The 23015-nt window shown below is 31.5% G+C and overlaps 1 long non-coding RNA gene across 1 annotated transcript; it reads left to right on the top strand.

The window, feature by feature from the left end:
- The first annotated feature begins 15396 nt into the window (after positions 1-15396).
- Positions 15397-22055, top strand: LOC122518898. The gene is made up of 2 exons (XR_006304173.1): positions 15397-15679; positions 21232-22055. It is a non-coding gene; the product is annotated as an uncharacterized LOC122518898 (long non-coding RNA).
- The last annotated feature ends 960 nt before the right edge of the window (positions 22056-23015 follow it).

Here is a 23015-nt window from a genome sequence, read left to right as displayed (position 1 = left end):
TTCGATGCGTCCAGCCGAGAAGATATCGCTAACGTATTACGTTCATCGATACCTAAACGTCGTTTGATAACCGGGATTATGACTCGTATCGTATCTAACCGTCTATACTAAAAAAAAAAAAAGAACTTTGACGAAAAATAATGGGACACTTGGTAAAATAAATCGAATTAATTGAGAAAATGAAAAGGTGGGGGGGGCGACAAGGCAATTTTTTTGCTTTTGCATATCAACCCTTTGCACTCGAGGCCTTTTTCTCTTTGCACGAACCAGCCAACTCGAGACGATTTCGGCCAAATTTAAGTAGACATTTTACAGGTACTTTAAAAAATTTATTAACAAATTTATAGAGATAAAAAACTGGTGTGTGTACTTATGTACGCACGTAAGAAGTTATACTTCTTTGCCGTACCAAAACGAATATAACCTCAATAACCTCAAAAATAACTTCAAAAAAAAACTTCAAAGAAACAAAATAACTTAAAAGAAAAAAATAATTATTATTATATATAAGAAAGAATAAAAAAAAGAAAATATCAAAATATAGATATCAGTACACGCTAAATATAAGAGAGATATATCGAATTACTTCACGCGTCAACAGCCATGGCGCGGTTACAGCATTAGTTCTCGCTTCGATCATTTAAGTAAAGCAGCGCTGAGTACGATTAGTATTTGGATGGGTGACCCGCTTGAGAAAAAAGGGGGGAAGAAGAAGAGAAGACAATTTCATGCCGTATATTTGAAATCGCTTTGCTGCGCGTCGTAAATACCGACAAACTTCATGGTGTTGTTTTTCCAGACGCTCGAAACAAAATCACTCACCATTACATTTTCCCCAACGCGCCAAAAGAAGTATAACTTCAATAAAATATCATCAGTTTATTCATTTATATGTCGAAAAAAAAATAAACTTTGATAAATACTACCACTCTGTAATTAGTTTTGGTTGAGTTGACACTTGAAATTGGCGCCGTTCGAGTGCAAAGGGTTAATACTAATAAATATTTCGATATTATTTGACTATCTTGTATTTATCAAAACTCCGATAACGAAAGAAACGAAAAAGTTAGGAAAAATAGAATTGAATTTGAAACTGTAAGCTAATTATCGGGTAGCTTTAACTGGAAATGAACCCTTTGCTGGAATATTTAATATGATCGTGTGATCAAGAAATTACATATGTGTGAAGTAAGGAAGGAATTAGTTTTGTTGTGATATTTAATGAAAGTTGAAATCAGCCGGGCGCCGTATCGGCGCCGCTCGAGTGCAAAGGGGTTAAAAATATATTTATTTTACATTTTATATTTATTTTAGATATAAATAATCATTCGATACGAGATATTTCATTGATATCGATATCTCGAAGTAAGACACGCAAATAGAGAGATAGAGAGAGAGAGGGGGGGAAAATGAATAATCGAATAAATTTATTGTTTTATGAAAAAGAATTCATGAATCTTCGATGAATGAAAATCCAATAAGAAGATTTTGGGTGAGAATATTTATACTGTATCTCTTTGACGCTTTTCGATAGGAATAGAAAAGAGAATAGAATCAATTTGTTATCTTTCGGGCACGGATAGAAGTGCAACGAGCTTTAAGGTGTGAAATCGATTTCTCTACGGGTTTTCTCCTCTTTCCATCTCTTTCTCATTCTCACGGTTTTCGTTTTCTCTTCTCGTGGTAGTCGCATTGAATATACATGCTCACCACCACCACTACCACCACCACCACCACCAACCCGATCGACCTCATCCGCATTCTAATCAGCTCTTACTTCACACGGCCAGAAACAGCTTGCTGAACTTTAACTCGTTATCCCTCTCGACCACGGAAATGCTGTGGCTGGTTTGGCACGGTCGACCGATTCGTCCGAAATTCGTCAGAGAATGCTTTTGATGTTGATGTTGTCTGTGGAAAAAGTAGAAGAAGAAGAAGAAGGAGGAGAAGAAGATTTAAAAAAAAAGAATAAAAGAAAAGTAAGATTTATTTTACCTCATAGTATCATCGTTGAGCTAAGGAAGGAGGAATTAACGAAGCCCATGTAAAAAGACGGCTAACGATCCGTGTACGAGAATGAGATGAGATGATGATGATGATAATGATGATGATGATAAGAAGAAAATAAATGTTCCTTTTGTTCTTTTTTTTTTTTTTTTTGGTTTGAATTATTTTTACTTTTTTCTTTTTACGAGACACGTATAAGATAGATAATATTATAATGAATATATAATCAAATATTTTTGTTTTTAACGAACTATCTTCAATGTAAGATATTTAGTTTAAAACAATCAGATTGTTGTAATGAATAATTCTGATCGTACTATCTATTCGTCTTTAAAGTTTTATTACAGGTGTGTTATTGTACGCTCAAGATTGTAATTAAGATCCTCGTAATCATTATTTAAATGAAAATTTTATCAACCGAAGTAATCACTGCGCAGGAACGTAAAAACAAATATATGTTAGTTTAAACAATTACGTAAAAATTAAAATATTCGAAAATCCGAACGTTATAATCTTAGATTTTATTTATTAGAAATAATATTCTCATTACACACATGCGTAACGTTCGAAATGTCGTATAAACAAGTTTTAATAAAAGAACTTTTATAGAGGACAATGACTCAGTTCAACGGTGGATTTCGAAGGGGAAGGTACATAGATCATATATTCCGAGCTTTTAAACAACAATAGACATTTCTATCGATTAAAAAACAATTATTTTAATATTCTAATGCACTCTCTTTATATTTCTGATTGTTTAAACATATATGTACTAGTATAAGCATTATATTTTTTGAATATTAAATAACTTCGATTTGATATTTTTTCAGACGAAAATTTGTACCCCACTTCCTCGAAATTGTTACTGAACAAGAACATTAAACAAAATATGCTTTAATTTAAACAATTACATTAAAATTAAAAGAATATAAAAATCAGAAAAAACACGTTATAATTTTAATTTCTATTTATTAAAAATAATATTCTCGTTACATACATGCGCAATTTTTTGAAAACAATGTAAACAACAATTAATAAGAAAATATTTTTATAGATGACAGTGTCAGTCTAACAAGAGATTTCGAATAGGAAGATACATCTATATTTTTAGATTGCAATATACACATTTTCATCTATTAATTAACAATTATTTTTAAACTGTAATACACTCTCTTTATATTTCAGGTTGTTTAAACACATATGAATTGGTTTATACACTACATACTTATTAACATATTTTGAATATTAAATAATTTTGATATAATATTCTATTAGATGTAGTTAGAATAACGCATCACGTTGTGAAGCTTTGCGAACTATCATAAACATATATCGTCGCATATAAACTATCATTTAATATCTCAATATCCTACAGATACATTACAATTCATCTAGAAATTAAATGAGTTAGAAAAAGACAGTTAGATAACAAAATCTAGACTGACTTAAATTAAACGTAAAATAACGATTATAAAACGAGTATTTAAATATCCGAACAATTTTCTTCCAATTCATTTTTAATTCCAACCATTTAAATCTAGAAACTACGAATGGGAAGCCCGAGATTATTGATTTACTCGAATAAGACGAAGACAGGATATCTGAGCTGAGATAAGAAGAGAGCTACTGGTAATTCTGGCTAGTTGAATCGGTCGTCGTAGTAGTCGTAGTAGTCGTTGTAATAGTAGTCGTCCTTTTCTTCGTTGGACATACTACGTACATATCTATCTACCTACAAACCTACCTACTCTCCCTTGGAAGTTTTAGCTTGGGGATCAACGCTAAATGTAACGAGATGCAGCTTCGAGACTGTGGATGTGCCGAAAGGACCAGCTACAAGGTGAAGTCGTTAGTAGAACAATACTATAGTTACGGCTAGAAACGCGAGTGCCATCCAGACGTCGAAATTGGACGTCGTGGGACAGCCAACCATAAGCCTTGCAAATCGTATAGAATCCCTTTGTAACGAAACATCAGAGAGAGAAAGAGAAACAGAGAGAGAGGGAGAAATGCAAAGATAAAAAGAAATAAAAAATTATGTACGCACGTAAGAAGTTATACTTCTTTGCCGTACCAAAACGAATATAACCTCAATAACCTCAAAAATAACTTCAAAAAAAACTTCAAAGAAAAAAAATAACTTAAAAAAAAATAATTATTATTATATATATATATAAGAAAGAATAAAAAAAAAGAAAAAGAAAATATCAAAATATAGATATCAGTCCGCATTAAATATAAGAGAGATATATCGAATTACTTCACGCGTCAACAGCCATGGCGCGGTTACAGCATTAGTTCTCGCTCGATCATTTAAGTAAAGCAGCGCTGAGTATGATTAGTATCTGGATGGGTGACCCGCTTGAGAAAAAAAGGGGGGAAGAAGAAGAGAAGACAACTTCATGCCGTATACTTGAAATCGCTTTGCGCGCGTTGTAAATACCGACAAACTTCATGGTGTCGTTTTTCCAGACGCTCGGAACAAAATCACTCCCCATTTACATTTTCCCCAACTCACCAAAAGAAGTATAACTTCAAAATAAACAAAGTGATGTCTTGTTCATAATATATCACCAAACGAATTACTGTAAAAGACAGAATATCGTTGAAAATTTTTGACGAATTATTATTCGCGTTACATGCATACAAGTTTGAGGTATTCCGCATTCGATCGACGTTCCATTCCCGAGTGACATCAAACACGCTAATCTCGGCTACGAATTCTAATCCGCGTTTAATTCGCGGCCAGGATTATTATCGGAATTATCGATTAATTATCGAACCTTGTTGCGCTTGGTAACGTATCAAAGAAGATCTCGTTCGTGGGAGAATTTATAGCGTAAATACGTATCTTCGATTTTATCGATATATTATATATACGTTATACCTAGTTCGTTAATTATTATTATTATTAGTATTATTATTATACGTAGAGTATTTTACTCTTACTGTTAATTTCAAATAATTGATATTTGTTTTTCTATATTCTTATACATGGAAATGTATTTTAGGATTATTAAACTTTTCAATTAATGTAAATTTGATTGCAGATAAGAACATATTATTGTATGAGAAATATCATTTTGTTTAAATCATCAGGAATAAAATAGTTTATCAAGAATATTTGCACCCACACAAGATATAATAAAAATACAATGATTACTTTTGCATCTTCTAATACTTTTGAAACGATTGGGCATATTTTGTGAGATTAAATTACTTATCAGTTATATTCAAATTTATTTATCTTGTACTAAAATACATTTTTTTCTAATAAAATTTATTTCAATTAAAAAAGTCAAAATAATCTTAAAATATAATTCTTCGCATATAAGAATATGAAAACATTGTATTATAAAAAATGATAACTTTAAAGTAACAGTAAGAGTACAAATACTTCTGTGACTCATTGTGTATGTAAAAAGAGAGAAAGAGGAAGAGAGATAGATGGATTTTTTATCGATGAAATTATTGACTTTATTGAGAATTTGGTGGTATAAAATAACGTGCGAATATATCGACAAATCTCGTCTTTTCAAATATGAATCCAATTTACGTGGAATACGTTCCGCTCACGTATACGTTTCGCACGACTTATTTCTATCTCTCTCTCTCTCTCTCTCTCTCTCTCTCTCTCTCTCTCTCTCTCTCTCTCTCTCTCTCTCTCTCTCTCTCTCTCTCTCTCTCTCTCTCTCTTTCTCTTCTCTCTCCTCTCTCTATTTTTCTTTCCACCTTTCTTTTTGTTTTTAATTTGTATTTTCATTCTCTTTCCCTTTAAGATTTTCTTTTCCCATAAATAATGTTTAATCGACGCTTTCATCTTCTCGCAGCAGCATCGTTTCACTTTTCCCTATTTCTCGTAAACAACTCCGTTTGCTATGGTTAGCGTGCTACGGGACGAGGATTAAGCGACTAACATTTTGCGATTAAAGGGATCGATAAGGGTTTTATTGTGCGACGAGACAAATCGCCCGGATGATATCGTTTTTCCGCCATTCGGAGCTCTGCGAAATTTAATGAGAATGAGAATGAGAGAAAAAAAGAAAGAAAGAAAGAAAGGGAGTAGAAGGGAAAAGAGTTTGTCTCCGAGTACTATAAAAGCGATATATAATATAATACTAATTATGAATAAATAGCTATAAAATATGACCTATATAATTGAAAGAAAAGTAAAATAATTAATCATTTATATCTGAAGAATATCAAATGATCATTTCAGTCGATAAATTTTCAAATAAATACTATTACGTATTATTGTAGTTTTATTATAGTTTGCAGTCTCGTATTCTTGTTTATTAATTTAATGCTTACTCGCTTGTATGCTCGTTTGTTTCTTGCTTGCTTGCTTGCATGTAGCATAAAAGTATACTATATATAAAAGTATATAAAAGAGTATATATATATACTATATATATAGCACTATAAAGTGATATATAATATAATACTATTTATGAATAAATAGTTATAAATACGACCTATATAATTGAAAGAAAAATAAAATAATTAATCATTTATATCTGAAGAATATCAAATGATCATTTCTGTCAATAAATTCTCAAATACTATTACGTATCATCGTAATGTTATCATAGTATGCATTATACGATAAAGTAAGGAATCGACGTAGCAACGTCATTATCGTCATCATAGTGGCATCGAGTTTTATCGTAGTCTTGTCTTGTTTCGTGTCAACTGAAGTTTCGTGTTCTTGTTTATAAATTTAATGCTTGTTTGCTTGTATGTAGTATAAAAGTATATAAAGGTATATATAATATATATCAATTACTATAAAACAATATATAAAATAATAACCATATAGTACACCCTTAATTAAAAGCAATTTATTATAGTTTGCAGTCTCGTATTCTTGTTTATTAATTTAATGCTTGCTCGCTTGTATGCTTGCTTGCTTACTTGCATGTAGCATACAAATATACTATATATATAAAAGTATATAAAATATATACCGAGTACTATAAAACGATATATAAAATAATACTAATTATAAATAAATAACCATATAGTACACCCTATAATTAAAAGCAAAAAAGAAACCAAGTAATCATTTATATCTATTGAATATCAAATGATTATTTCAGTCAATAAATTCTCAAATACTATTACGTATCATCATAATCTTATTACAGTTTGCATCATACGATAAAGTAAGGAATCGACGTTACAACGTCATCATCGTCATCATAGTGGCATCGAGTTATATCGTACTCATGTCTTGTCTTGTCTCGTGTCAACTGAAGTCTCGTGTCAACTGAAGTCTCGTGTTCTTGTTTATAAATTTAATGCTTGTATGCTTGCTTGCTTGCTCGCTTGCTTGCTTGCTTTCTTGATCGTCGTGAGACTAGTATACTCGCACTTTCCCGGAGTAGTTTGCGATATCGTAAATCTCTGAGTAGCTCTCTCAGTTAGACGGGGGTGGCGGATAACTGCACGTTCGAAAAGTCGCTGATGTATTCACGGGATATAACGTATCGATGTCGATCCCTGGAAAAGCCGAAAAATAAGTACGTCGTCGGCGTCGTCGGTGTCGTTCGAGGACGAATAAGGAGGTGGAGGAGGAGGAGGAGGAGGATAAGAGCTGGAGATATGGAGGATCGGGGATTGGGGTATGGGGTATGGGAGGATGGAAAAGGAGAAAAAGTAAGAGGAGCAAGAAGAAAAATGAAGAAGACGAAGAAGAAGAGGAAACGGAAGAGTGGGCGACGACGACGACGACGACGACGACGACGGAGCCGAAGTTACCATCGTCGTAGAACTTACGACAAAAAGGGGTGGGGGGAGGAGTTATGGAGGGTGAGAGCAGAAAAAGGGGCTGCTGCTTTTGAAAAAAAGCCGAAGAGTTTTCTCTGTTTTTCCTTGGGAAACGCGCTCGTGCATCGTCGAAAGGCGGGGGAGGAGGAGATTGGTAGGACGAGTGGAAGACGTAAAGAGAACGGGAACAAAGCAGTCAGAGAGAGAGAGAGAGAAAGAAATAGAAAGAAGAGAAAAAAAATAGGGCGCAGGAAGAGAGGAGGGGTGAGAGTCAAACTCGTCTTCGTTGAATATTCGCCGATGGAGGAAGACGATACGACGTTTCGTTCACGGTTACCATACAATATTACTAATTTCGCTATGGACGAGCCTGAAGGGAAACGTATGATGAATATATGTAAAAAAAGAGAAAGAAAGATATATATATATATGTATCTACACCTACATATATAACTAAATTTTATTTATATATACATATATTAGATAAAAGATAGACGAAACACAGTAGTGTACGTTCTATACCTATGCGTAAATGTGCGAGTTAGCTCTTGTGGAAAAGGGACAACGCTCTTCCCTGTTTAAATTGCTTAACTTGAAACTTTCACTCACGTATGCAAACTAATGCAAACCGAAGGCTCGTGGAAGGAACTGCAAACAGCTCACTCGGGAGTCCCCCAGCATCCGCGTTCCCGGGACGAAGCCTCCTCCTCCTCTTCCTCCTCCTCCTCATCCTCATCATCATCCTCCTCTTTCTCCTCTCTACGCTATCCACCCTCTCGACGAAACAAGCCTTTCTACCTATATATCGGCTGTCCTAATTTTCTCGTAGCTGCGCCACTCCTCGCCATTCCAGTCAGCCATCCAACCAACAGCCAACCAACCAACCAACCAACCAGCCAGCCAGCCAGCTAACAGAGACACGCAAGCAAGCAAGCAAACCTCTTCCCTCCCTCCCTCTTACGTTTCATTGCTTTGTCCTCGCGAGTGTTTTCGCTTAACCAAATGAAGACCTAGTAAAGCACGTCATTAAGAGAAGCTATATCTTATTCGGCTAACATAAGTTTGCATTAGTCTGGTTATGATCGTAGTAGTGGCATTTATATGAGCCAACACTGTCACAGGACGCGTCTTATTCGATCTAATGTTTCTCTCAGCGGCTTTCTATCTCGGATAAACAATATCTTTGTATATTTGACTATTCTCTACTTACGAGATGTAAAGATGAGACGTTCTAATACGATGACTATCGTTTGTTGTAAGATAACTTTGCTGAGACAAGATGCTATATAATTAATGATACTTCGTTAGACTCGATTGAACTTCCCCCCCCCTCTCTCTCTCTCTGTTTATCTATCTATCTATCTATATATCTATCTTTCTCGTTCCATTTCAAACAACTCGTGTGCGCATTCGCGCAAGATAACGATTCGACATTTACGAATACCCAATTAATCATCCATCCTGATTTACCCCGATAATTCTGGAATCTAACTTAAATACGAAGTAAAGCTCGCGTTAGAATTTAAGCGGAAGCCAACCAGTTCTAGGTAACTTTCAGGTAATCGACAAACGGTCGAGATACGAATGCTATACTAGATGCTTATATGCATGTATATGTGCATACTATCTCTCTCTCTCTCTCACTCTCATTAGCAAGAGGTAGAAACGAATAGAAGGATGTGGAAACGAAGCGAGAGGAAAGGCAACGATAACTCTACGAAATTATCGAAATTGTCTTTCGAAGTTTACCAAGGTGTGTATGTGTGTGTCTGCTATTTCTGTGGGTAATTTAAACCAAGATCGTAAGTAATAATCGATGACACTCCGGAAAATATCTTAGGATTATATATTAATATATGTTTTTGTAGATATGTACAGTTGTATCTCTACTATATTAACGTATTTTCTTTTTTTTCGTTTAATTTGTTTCATTTCCGCGTTATATAAAAATACGTAAATAAAAAAATAATATAACTATAATATTTATTAAAAATTTAAATATTATTTTAAAAATAATATAACTATAATATATATAAATAATAATATAATTAGTTACCTTAATGAAAAAATTGTAGAAAAGAAAAAATGTGTTTAATAAGAGTAGAGCTGATTCTTTTTTCCTATTCGTATTTTTCGTTTGTTTCATTTTTCCTTTTGGATTTTCCAAGCATTAGAAAATGTCTTTCAGTTACACGGTGCAGAATTTCGAAGATAGTTCGTATTTCCGTTAGGTTACTATTGCAATTGAACAATTAGTGAATTATCGTAGGACGTTAAAACGAAATGAGGTGTGATCGAAGAAAATTACCGGAAAAGACCGGACGAGAGTGGTTCGATTAAATAGTGTCTGGGATGGTTTGAATGAAGTTATCTTCGTTCGGTCGTTGAATATTTTCGGAACAACGATCTCTTTCTTTTCGAATACATTATTCATGACTTCAATGGACGATTAATCGTACGCCTTTAAGCTGCCGGATTATTAAGATGGATCGTGTTCATAGACCGATGAAAGGAAAAAGTATTTTAAAAAAAAAAAGGAAGAGGACAAAAGAATAAGAAACTTCGGACTTGGACGATTTGCAAGAAAAAGTGGTGGGGAGGGGGAGGGAGGGGAAGGGAGAGAGAGAGAGTTAGTGGTCGCAGTCGTTGAAACACTCGAGAACTCTAACCAATCCGGGCGACTTCCATTAGTGAATGTCGGCCTTGATGATCTTTCCATTAGTGTGTTTCTAAATCGCATTAACGCCAGACAGAAAATGATTCTTACTTAACATGAGAATTATGACTGGTATTTTATCTTGATGACTTATGATTCATCGATTCTTTGAACATTCATAATATCATAATATCATGAATGGTCAAATTGCATCATAAGCATTTCTCATGGGATTCCATTAATACGTTTAACAAACTATTATTTAAATATGGTATTATTAAATAATTATAATCTATTATAATAATATATATATATTACTATTAAAGTAATTCTATCGTTTATATTAAATTTAAAAAATTAGATATTATATAAAAAGACAAATTATTAATATAATTAGGGTAACAAGATTATATTGATATATTGAACATATATTATTTAAATATGGTATTATTAAATAATTATATTATTATTAAATAATATATTAATTATATTATTAAATAATTATATATTAAATAATTATTATAAATATGGTATTATAAATAATTATAATCATATAATGTAACTTATTTAGATATTATTTACAATCTTACTATTAAAGTAATTCTATCGTTTATATTAGATTTAAAAAATGATTAATATAATTAGAGTAACAAGATTATATTGATATATTGATTAGAATTCTCCTTTTCTAAGTATTCTGTTCTTGTTTCTTCTCCAAATTCTCTGTATCCTCTATTATATAATTTATTCATTATTTTATTCTATTGTACTCGCATAATTCTCTTCTGTTCTGTATGCATCTGTTAAATTTTGAAAAAAGAAAAAAAGGATTTAAATCTTCTATGCATTTTTCTTTTGATCTTTCATTCGTTAATATTTCTTCTTCTCATTAAAATTCCTTTTTACCCTGTTACTCCTTTCTACTTATTAAATTTAACAAAATTATTATCTAGAAAAACTACTATCGAAGATAATTGAAATAAAAATCAATAAATGTCTGTATAAACATTCTTATATAATACGTTTGAAAAATTATTATATATATAACATAATTAGAATAATTAAATCATATCAAATATATTCGATTAAATTCCGTTCATACGATATGCATTATATTTATTTTCTATTTTTTTATTCACGCATATTACGATTGTAATTTCGAAGTATCGAATGAGCCAATAATATTCGGTCTTATTACATTTCCGACTGCTGTAGGAATTACCGGATTAAAACGGGGAACCCCTTAGAAAAACAGAGAAAAAAAATGAAAGATATATATATAAAGAGAGATAGTGAGAGAGAGAGAGAGAGAGAGAGAGAGAGAGAGAGAGAGTGAGAGAGAGAGAGAGAGAGTGAGTAGGAAAAAGAAAGTAGAAAACGGTTCTAAGAAATAAATGATTCTATTTCCCAGGAGAGGAAGCGAAGTGAAGGATGCTCCGTTACTGTACCCTATAGGAATCCATGTATTCTTCAAGTATGTTCTTTATTTCACTTTCGTAGTATACCGTACGCGGATATTGCTTCTATTAGAAACAATTTTGCCCCCTGGCACGAGATCCTTGATATAAAAGTTAGACGTTTGCCGTACTTTTGGCTTGTACGATCCTTATATCTAGAAAAATTTATCCAGAAAGGTAAGATAAGGTGAGGTAAGATAAGATAAAGGTAAGATAAAGGTAAGATCTTTTTATCGCGTGAGAATTTTCAACGTTATCGTTCGAATGAAATTTCGTCTTAGCTCGTTTTCTTCATTCCCTCCCCCACTCTCCTCTGCCCGAGCCAAAGAAATAAAAGAAGAAGAAAGAAAAGAAAGAGAAAAAGATTAAAATACAATTAATTCCTGTTCGTCAATTCCGCAGTATTCCTAACGAATCTCAATTGAAACGATTTCATGGTGTCGAACCGGACGAACACCAAAATCCTCTTAGAACGTTTAATTACGTTGGAAATTAAAACGCCCAACCTACTCCCGTGTCATTAACTTCGATTTTCATCGTTGCAATCAGTTACGACGTCAACCAGGAAGAGGTGGCGGTGGGAGGTGAGGGACAAGATAGAGGTGGTATAAAATATTGATAATCGAATTTACGTTTAATTCCGTGTTGCGATTTTTCCGCATATTACGAAAAGAAGAAGAAAAAAAAATCGAACCCGTAAATGGAATTTTTTCGTGCGAATTATCATGAAAATATAATAACAAGCATTTTGTTCATAAACAATGAGTCAGAGGTATTCATCGAAATGTTTATATTATCATTACTGTTACTCTGATGTATTTTCTCTCGTTGATTCAAATAACGCTCCCCTGCAAATTCCGTTTCTGCATTTAATTATTTAGGTGAATATTTGCAATTATTGTTATTCCATGCATACGTTTAACGTATATCGATAATATTTTACTTATCTTTCTTTCTTTCTTTTTTTTTAAGTATTTTCAATTACAAATATTAGCGTAAAGCCGTAGATTTTTCGTTAGGTAAAATATTTCCCAAATGATTATAAAGTTTGATTGTGGTATGAGAAATATGTTTATTGAAAATGCAAATATCCGCGTGTCTGTTGTCGGAATGTTAATTGATAGAAAAAACACCAGAACAAGGATGTTATTCTAAACCGTGCTTATAAAACGAGAGAGAGAGAGAGAGAGGAAAAAAGAAATAAGAAGGAAAATGAAATAGAGAAATAGAGAGGAAAAAAAATAAAATAAAGCGCGAAATAAAAGATGCAACTTCGTTGAATATAACGAACGAGGAAGAAGTGCTCTAATTTATTTTTCCTGATAAAGAACAAAAGCCATACAGCGTGTGACCAACCGCATAAAACGATTTTATATGCCTAAAGTTTTGAATATTTCTTTGAAAAATATTCATACTTCTTTAAACTCACTGTTAGCCTAAAGTAAAATGTTATATACCTATACACACCACCCACGCACACACACATACATACCACCCACAGATATTTCCTTAAAATAATCGCGATTATATTCTATTGTAATGTTTTATGTAACGTAACGTAGAAATAATAATAATAAAAAGTGTGAGAAAATTCTTTGAAGAATTTCGATGAATGTTACCGACCTCGCTTATCGCGAGCTATTTTTTTTCCAGTGAAGTTAAAAATACATTCAATGTATGTATAAATATGTATATGTACACGTATGAGTAAACATAAACATCGTCAATTAAGTTGACGCATCGATGTGTCATTCAGTTGGCTGATATTCTCGGCAAGTTATTAGTCGTCAACAAAAAAATTGTTTCAATGGTATCCAAAACATCATCGTCTGGGGAAATCACCTTTTAACTGAAAAAACTTCACACCGATATTTAAATCTATTTATCTCATTGTTAATATTGTTGATTCAACTAACACAGAATATCGCGTCAATGCTAAGATCGAATAACAAATAAACAAATTTCAATCTATTTGCTGAGTAATTTAACATAAGAAATGTATAATCAAATACAATTGACATTTAGATTTTCAATTTTAGATAAAACGATTCTGTTCGATTCATTTGAAGAATGAAAATTTATTAACAATTTATTGATACTACGAGGAAAGAAGATTCTCGTAAAATATAATTTATCGATGTATCATTTTTCAATACTTTTCTTTTCTTTTTTATTTTTATCCTGTTTCTGGTTAATTTATCTTAACGAACGGTTAAATGATTTTAATCAATGAATCGGAAAAAATCAAATTTATAAATGATTTATCGATAAAAGCAAGAGAATTTCCTCAAAAGATTAGGAGATAATTTTTTTCGATATTTCCTATAATTATGTTCCAATGGAATTACTTTCCTTCCTCTTGAAATTCTTTCGTAAATTCACTTTCAGTTGAGAACGTATATTATAAATATAGAAAACATAAATCAACATGTGTGTGCGTCTATATATATATATGAAAGTGATTATTTAATTTGAAAAATGTTCTTTCATTAATAGTGCGAACTAAAGTTAAGAAATAAAAAGGCAGGTCTCCTAAATTCATTCATAATTGTAGACATATATTATAAATATAAAAAAATAAATCAGTATGTGTGTGTCTATATATATATAATATTTTATGTATTATTATATATTTAATTAATATATTATTATATATTAAATAATCACTTTCATATATATTAATATTAATATTCTTTCATTAATTATGCGAATTCAAATCAAGAAATAAAAAGGCAGGTCTCCTAAATTCATTCACAATTGTAGACATATATTATAAATATAAAAAAAATAAATCATCACATATATACACACATATATATAAAAAACATTTACATAATTTAAAAAATGTTCTTTCATTAATAGTGCGAACTAAAGTCAAGAAATAAAAAAGCAGGTTTCTCTAGTACATTAAGAACATAAAACATGTATTCTTTTATTTCCCAAGAGAATCGAGTAAAGGGTATGCCAAAAAGAAGAAACTAGGTAGGTAGCTAGCTAGCTAGCTTTACTAAAGTGTAGTCTTCTCACGATCAAGACCTATTCTATGAGAGACGATCATCTCTTGTTTCAGATTAATCCACCCCTTTCTCTCTCCCCCTCTCTCTCACTCTCTCTCTCTCCTTCTCTCTCACTCTCCCTATCTCTTTCTTAGCTTCGTGTCACGGATAAAGACTAACAATAAGATCACAATGAGAGTATTCGTTGAAGATAAGACAAGAGGATGGAGGAAAAAGGTTACTACTCCCATTTATCTGTAGTTTTCTTTCTTTTCCTCTTTCTATTTCTCTCTCTTTTCCTCTTTCTATCTTCCTCTCTCTCTCTCTCTCTCTCTCTCTCTCTTTCTCTTTCTAATAAACTAACTCTTCCAGTTCTTACCAAGCAACCAAGAAGCAAGTCTTTGCGAAACGTGACACAGACGGATAGTAAGAACGACCAGGTAGGAAAAGAAGGGAGGAAGAGGTGGAAGAGGAGGAATATAAGGTGGAAAGGAGGGAGAGGATCGTAGAGAGAAGGAAGAGTATCTTCGAAGATTAAACTTTCGATACCCACTCGTCGTTTTCAGTCGACTCGTGAGCGTCGTTCCGAACGTGCACCTGTTTCGATTATCTCGTTTACATTAAAGCTTATTTTCATTCTCTCGCGTGACACTTTGAAAAATCTGATTTGTCGTTTGCCGATCGAACTGGAAGAAAGGAAGAAACATTTGCAAATATCATCGACGGGATTAACGTTAGAATCAATTGGAGTGAATCAAATCTGAGATTATTGAAGGAAAATACACGGAGGAAAAGTTAGTTTATTTACGTGATTTCTTTGATATTTCTATTTTTTTTTTGCTTTTTATTATACGAATTAAATGAATATTATTCGTTTACACAAGCGAGGTTTCAATATCGTGATATATAATTTTGATTTCTTTCTTTTTCATTTAAACGAATATTTTATTCAGCTTGATAGTGGTGTTTTGTGGTTAAGTGATTTAGATTTTAAATGAGAAAGTAATCAGTGAATTTTGTTAAATCAAACTTTGGTTCTACGCGTATATTTTTTTTTGAGTGTTTTATATGTTTAATTGAAAATTGTGATATCGTTGTAGAATTAGAATTAGACAGTAATTGTTGGCGATATTAATCGATTAATTATTTAAAAATTAACGTTATGAATAACCCACTCACGAATTTTCTATCATTTTCGAAATATTGTATCATTCTGAAATGGTTCTTATTATTTTCAATTTTACACAATGCATAATACATTTTATTTTACGATAAATGTTACACTCCGTAAAATAATCTAATTATAAAATAAACAAAAACTTGCTTATTAAAAAATAATTAAAAAAATATAAAAATCTAATATTTTCATTGTTCATTAAATTGAATGTATAAAAAAAGGATTTAAAAAAGTACACGAGTCATACTAATCTAATAAAGTATATCTTTTTTGAACAATTTGTTGATCTTAATTATAACGTAATATAATAAATAATAAATAATATAATTAAATGAATAATAATACATAATAAATAATATAATATAATAATTTATTAATGATTATACAATTATATATATATATTAATTAATATATAATATATATATTAATAAATAAATAAATATATATATATTATATTATAATTATATAATATAATAAATAATATATATATATATATATATAATAAATAATATAATTAAATGAATAATAATACATAATACGAAGATACAAACGTAAGTAAGGGTACGAGCAGACAAAAGAAAGGTTAGGGGGGATGGGTTTCTTAAAATAGACATGGCAAGAAAGGTAGATAGGATTAAACATTACTCGTGAACAATAAATTCGAAAGTAAGATAACAGAATTGGAGTAGGATGGTTGTGTTATCTCTTTAAACCTTCGGTCACTGTATCGTGGTGTGTTCGGGAAAGTCGAAAACTTTCTTCCAGAATTACGAGGAGTTTCTTACCTGAGGGAAGAAGATATGCCGTAGAAAAGGAAAGAGAAAGAACGAACTAAAGAAAGAAAGAAATAAAAAAAGAAAGAAAGAGATCGGCCAACCTACGAGTTTACTTTCTTGTTCGAAGAAGAAGAAGATAATGCGTGACGTATTTTCGTAGAAACTTTCGGCACGATTTTCAAGATGTTACCTCGTCTCCTTGACTACTTTTCCTACGCGTTTAATTACGTGCAAAAGGGCATATCCGCGAAATGCCCTAAGGGACGAATAATAAATTAAACTTTCCCACGATCGTAATCTTCCTTTCTCTCTCTTTCTCTTTCTTTCTCTTTCTCTTTGTTCTCATCCTCAGCCCATTTTCTTCTCTTTCATCCGAAGAATAATTTTCTTCCAAGCGTCACTTAAACGTTAAGTAATATAGTCGAGATAAACTATTACCTACCTTGTAATCTTTATTTACATATATTCGATCGTGCATACGAAATATGAACGTATAAAGTAAAAATATACGAGAGTATCGGAGCCTGATATTTCGTTTGATACCATCCAATCAATGAAATTACACATGCATATGTACGCTCGTATACAAGGTGTTCCAAAAGTAATACTTTTAGCAATGAAAAGAAAAATTCAATAAAACAAATTAATATCAGTTATAATAAAATAACATATATAATATATAATAAATTATTAAATTATAATATATAAAATAAGTTATAATTTAATATAATATATAATAAGTTACAATTCAATATTTTTAGTTATAATTATTTATTATATTTAATATAATATTAGTTATTATATTTATATAATATAATATTAGTTATTATATTTAATATAATATATAATAAGTTATAATTCAAATTATAACATATATAATATATAATAAATGATATATTAATATCAGTTATAATAAAATGAATATTTTTCATTTATTACGAAATATGTATCTCCGAAAACGGATCACAGTGTTGCTAATAAAATTTAAACCCACTATATGAATTATATAATTGATCATATTTCAGTACAATAATTAATCTTTTAGAAAAACTTTTGATAATGTCTTAACAAAATATTAACCAATGATGTTATTATTCCAATTATTCAAGAGAAAAAGAAAGTATGTAATATTTTGATTCGTAAAAAGAGATCTTTTGGGACACCCAGTATATCTATTTACGTGTGTCTGTTACAAGTCATTTCAAGTGGACGTAGCTCGAAGCGACAGTAATTAATACTGCAGCTTCAATGTCTCGTTGAAATACATGCTCACATCAGTAATAATGATCTGACGTGGAAAACAGCAAGTTGTATGGGCGAAGCCGGATTCCATGTGTATGCACGTTACCTATGCACGTATGTGCATGTGCATTTCTCATTTACCTTTTTGTTAATGTCGTTATATACACTTGACGTACACTAATTGATTCATATACAGTGTTAAAGGTTAACAAGAGGTTACCAGTAAGATCCAACGATGATTTTCATTCTTGTTACGTTCCTTTTCATCCATCCCATTTCTCATTTTATTCTCTTCATTTTTTTCTTTATCCACTTACTTTCAATTCTATACACATTTTTATCACTGAATAATATAACCATGTGCGTCTCGTTATTCCATAGGAAAAAATATCTTCTTTGATTTTACTTTTTTTTTCTTTTTTTTTTTGATTCGTCTCGTTATCGTTATCATCCTTTTCATAACAAAATAAACGTACGAAGTTTCGATTAATTGTTCTTTATCATAACTACTCTCGTTGAGAAACTTTCTATATTAGATTTTTTTTTTAATTTTTTTTACGTACTTACCATCGATCGAACTTTTATTTCTTATAATCGTCACAGTCGTCTCAGTCGTTGTGTATTTTTCATTATACTTTCTTATTTTATCCACCTATTCTTTCTCTATCTCTCTCTTTTTTTTTTTTTTTTCTCTTTTTCTTCATTTGCTCGACGCGATTCTCATTAACGAGCTCTCGATCGTCTCGAGTTTCCATTAACAATAATAATAATACGAGCGGTACTTCATCTTGTACTCTTTTACAAAATCTTCATTCTACGAAACTAAATTTTTAATTCTTTTTTTTCTCTCTCTTTCTCTCCCTCTCCCACCCCCACTGTTTGATCTACTTTGTCAAAGCTATATTTTGTTCACTTTTCCTCTGTCTCTATATTTTTCTTTTTTTCTTTTGCTCTGTTCTATTCTCTCATTTTTATTATCATTAAAATTATTTACGAATCATTATAGTTAAGATGGAAAATGCGGTTTCTGTCTTTTATCTAAACTTTCCTAAGGTTTCTTCTCGCGTTCATCGTCGAATTAGGAAATACGATATGAAACGCACCGAAGCCCCAAAATAGAGAAAACGCACGAGTTCTCTTTCTTTCTCTCTCTCTTTTATTCTCTCTCTTTCACGTAACTCGAAATGCATCGCAATGGTGAGCAATTTTGTCCCCCGACGGAAAATTAAATCGAAACTTTCCACAGACTGAATCGCACGATTCTCCTACGTTTCTATTCCTCTTTTCCCATTGGACCAACCTTCGTCGTATAATCTCACGTAACGCGATAACGTTGAAACAAATATCCTGTTTTTCGTTCCACCCATTTTATATTTCTCTCTCTGTCTCTCTCTCTCTTTCTCGTTTCCTCTTACTTTCTGTCATATATCGTTAACGTAGCAATTTTCAAGAATTCGATATGATTTTATTTACGCTCGCGAGTTCATCATTACTAATGAAATCTGTCTACTGTTAAAATCAGATTTTAATTGTAAGCAAGTATTCCTATTTGTATTTTTATTCTAATCGATTTCATACGATCGAGAAAATGTTATCTAAACGATGTTTACGTAGATAGATGTTATCTATTATGAAATATATAAAAAAAAACACATATAATACAATAATTGTATTAACTTTGTGTCATTTTATTATGCTGAAAACGAGTTAACTAGGTCGTAACGAGTATTGACTTTCGAAGGAATAATAATGTGAGATATTGTATTTTCATGTTAAATTTAAATGGGAATGTATTAGCTTGCGAAAATCCGGTTATTTGGAACATGAATGATGTAACTATAATAATATGCGCTTTCGCGTTGAACGCATATAGTCGATCGATCAAATCCGGATCTGTTTGCAAAAGCTGTGTTGTATAGAAGCTCAAATATCAGAAATCTTAGATATTGTGTGGCTTCCTTTCAATATTCGACGTATTTGCCAACTTTGAAAATGTACCGAAAAAGAGAGGAGGATACGGGAATGAATCCCAACGATGATGGGCTTTCATACATTGTTCCGATCATATTTCCGTTCGTATAAAAAACGTTTAAATCTTTTCAACAAAGCAACTGATAAAAAACATCTTATTATCTTCATTCGCGTGTACATACAAATTAATTAAAAGAAATATAATAGAAGGTAATGCGAAGTCTGTTATTAAACAGTTACCGTATATAAAAACAATACTTTAATATCTAAATGTTTTAAAATTATCAACTGTAAATATAAATTAAATTATAATTTTTCTTCAAAATATATTGTACACACACACACACACACACACTTAAACTTTAATATTTCACTAAAATATGAATTACTATGGAGACGATTATTTAATTCAAACAGTGAAAAAGTAAGCTACTCGAGAGAGCCACTATAGTGGCTCATGGACCTGGAAAAAATAATCGCAAAAGCCACTTTAGTGGCAGGCCGGCTAAGGGCGATATCGGTAATTGCAGTGCTCTACCTTTATCTTGTCGACTGTCGGTAATAGCAGATTTCAAAATTTTTTTTACTGAACGTCGGTGAAACTTTGTATTTAGATTATTGACGGTCCATATTATTAAACTACAAACTGCCATTAAAATCGGACGATATTAAAAAAATAGGAATCTACTATTACCGACGTCGATGTTGCAAAAGTAGAAAACTACAATTACCGACTGTCGATATTTGTCGTTACCGACTGTGGATAAGATAAAGGTAGAGCACTGCAATTACCGATATGGTGCTTAGCCGGCCTGCCACTAGAGTGGCTTTTGCGATTATTTTTTCCAGGTCCATCACCACTATAGTGGCTCACTGGAATAGCTTACTTTTTCATCGTTTGAATTAAATAATCGTCTTCATAGTTATTTGTATTTAAGTGAAATGTTAAAGTTTAAGTACGTATAACGTATTTTTAAGAAAAATTATAATTTAATCATTAAGGAATATAAAAATAAATTAAAAAATAATACATTCACTATAAATACATCTGTGGGAAAAATTCAATGAATATTATTAGCCTCGATTTAAATGTTTAATTTATTTTACAATTTTTTAACAGCAACCAACCTGTGTTTTAACACATATATTTATATATTTATTATTATTTTTTGTTTTTCAGAACGAGAAGGTCGAAGTTTATATTACCAATTGAAGGAAGAATAATCAAAAATGCATATCAGGATAACATTGTCACTTCTGGTGCTGTTTTGTGTTCTACTAAGACCGACAGTCAGTATAAGTCGTCTTCTCGATCCAAATTTTATCTACTTTCCTGATCAAGCGGAATACATCTACAAAGCTGACAAATGTCCGGATAATATGATCCTCTGGCCCGGAACCGGTAAATGTTACAAAGAAGGTGAAAGAGGACCCTGCGATGTCGGCCGAGTTATATTACTCGACAAACGATTACTCAAACCCTACTGCAAGGATATTTTATAGAAGAAAATATTCCTACAAGAAATTGCAGCACTGGAGGAAAACCCCAATTATCGATTGCTAGTCAGAAAATTGTCTACGAAAAGTCCCTAGATGACAATACTATTTCTGACAAAAATCGTTTCCCCACGTAAACTTTTAAACGAGTTTCTCTTCGTAGAGTGACACCACTAATATTAATTCTTCGATAGCTCTCTTTTAACTTAAAAATGTGCCATTTTGTTATTTATTTATTTCTTTTATTTAAGTGAATCAATGATAAATTATTCCAGATACGATGTAAAGTAAACCCATTTATTATTTATTTTTAATGGATCTGGTTGTAATTACGAATTGATTTTACACAGTTCTTCGTTGATTTTTTTTCATTACAAATGGATTGATCGAAGATTCAATCGTATGAAAAGAAAATGTAATTGCATTTGAAAAAATCAGTGATGTTTGTAATAAATTAGGAAGGATAGCGTAGTTTTAGTATTAATCATCTCATTATGAAAACTTGAACACACATTTGTATCATTTTTTGTAATATTTATTAATAGTCCCACTGTCGATAATTTTTACTTTTATTTTTGTTTTTTATATTCCAATTGGACTGATCGAAGGTTCGAATCGTATAAAAATAAAATCTAATTGTATTTAACAAAATATCGGTAATGTAACGTAACGAGTTAGGATGGGATCGCAAAGCTTTAGCATCCAGTCGTCTCATTACGAAACCTTCAGCATCTGTATCACCTTTTGTATTGTAATACATGACATTTTAATTATAGAAGTTGCGAAGCGACTATAAACGAATCCTAGCGTTTGTGCAAGTTCTGTGAATTAAACTGTACTAATTTTCATGTAATTTCATTTCAGTACGTCACGTCGCCAAATAAAATATCACTTTGTCCTTCCACTTTCGTAAAAATGTACGCGTGCTCGAGCCCCGTATCGTGTTATTTCACGCACGTGGCTTTATTTAATCGTTTTTATTTGCAAACGAGTGAAAAAAAAAAAGAATAAAAAAAAACATAAAAAAACTAATATAGTAGGATCGAAGTGTTCATTTTATCACGTCGTATATATATATATATATATTTAAAAAAAAAAAAAGATATTAAACTATACGAAAATAAAAAGAATATAAAGTTACGTTTTCAACACTGAATGTCACATTACGCCGAACCGAGCAGCCTACAGCACGAGATAGAAATTATTTGTATAGGAATTCTATGGGAATAAAGAATTCTAAAGGTGTTGATAATCTAAAGAAAAAAACCTAAATAAATAGGTAATATTCTCAAAAAGCTTAGGTTACAGGCGATAGAAATAATTCTAAGATATTCGGTCTACTCAAGAGAAAGGGTCTCATGCTTGTTCCCCTTTATGTAAACAAATGCAAGTTTGAACTCCCACTATATGCGGGGTATAAAAGACGAACACCTGACCAGAATAAAGTAGTTATACACGGAGTAATAT

The sequence above is a fragment of the Polistes fuscatus genome, unplaced genomic scaffold (assembly GCF_010416935.1).
Source record: "Polistes fuscatus isolate 324 unplaced genomic scaffold, CU_Pfus_HIC Scaffold27, whole genome shotgun sequence".
Taxonomy (NCBI): domain Eukaryota; kingdom Metazoa; phylum Arthropoda; class Insecta; order Hymenoptera; family Vespidae; genus Polistes; species Polistes fuscatus.
This window is presented reverse-complemented; position numbering and strand designations above follow the sequence as displayed.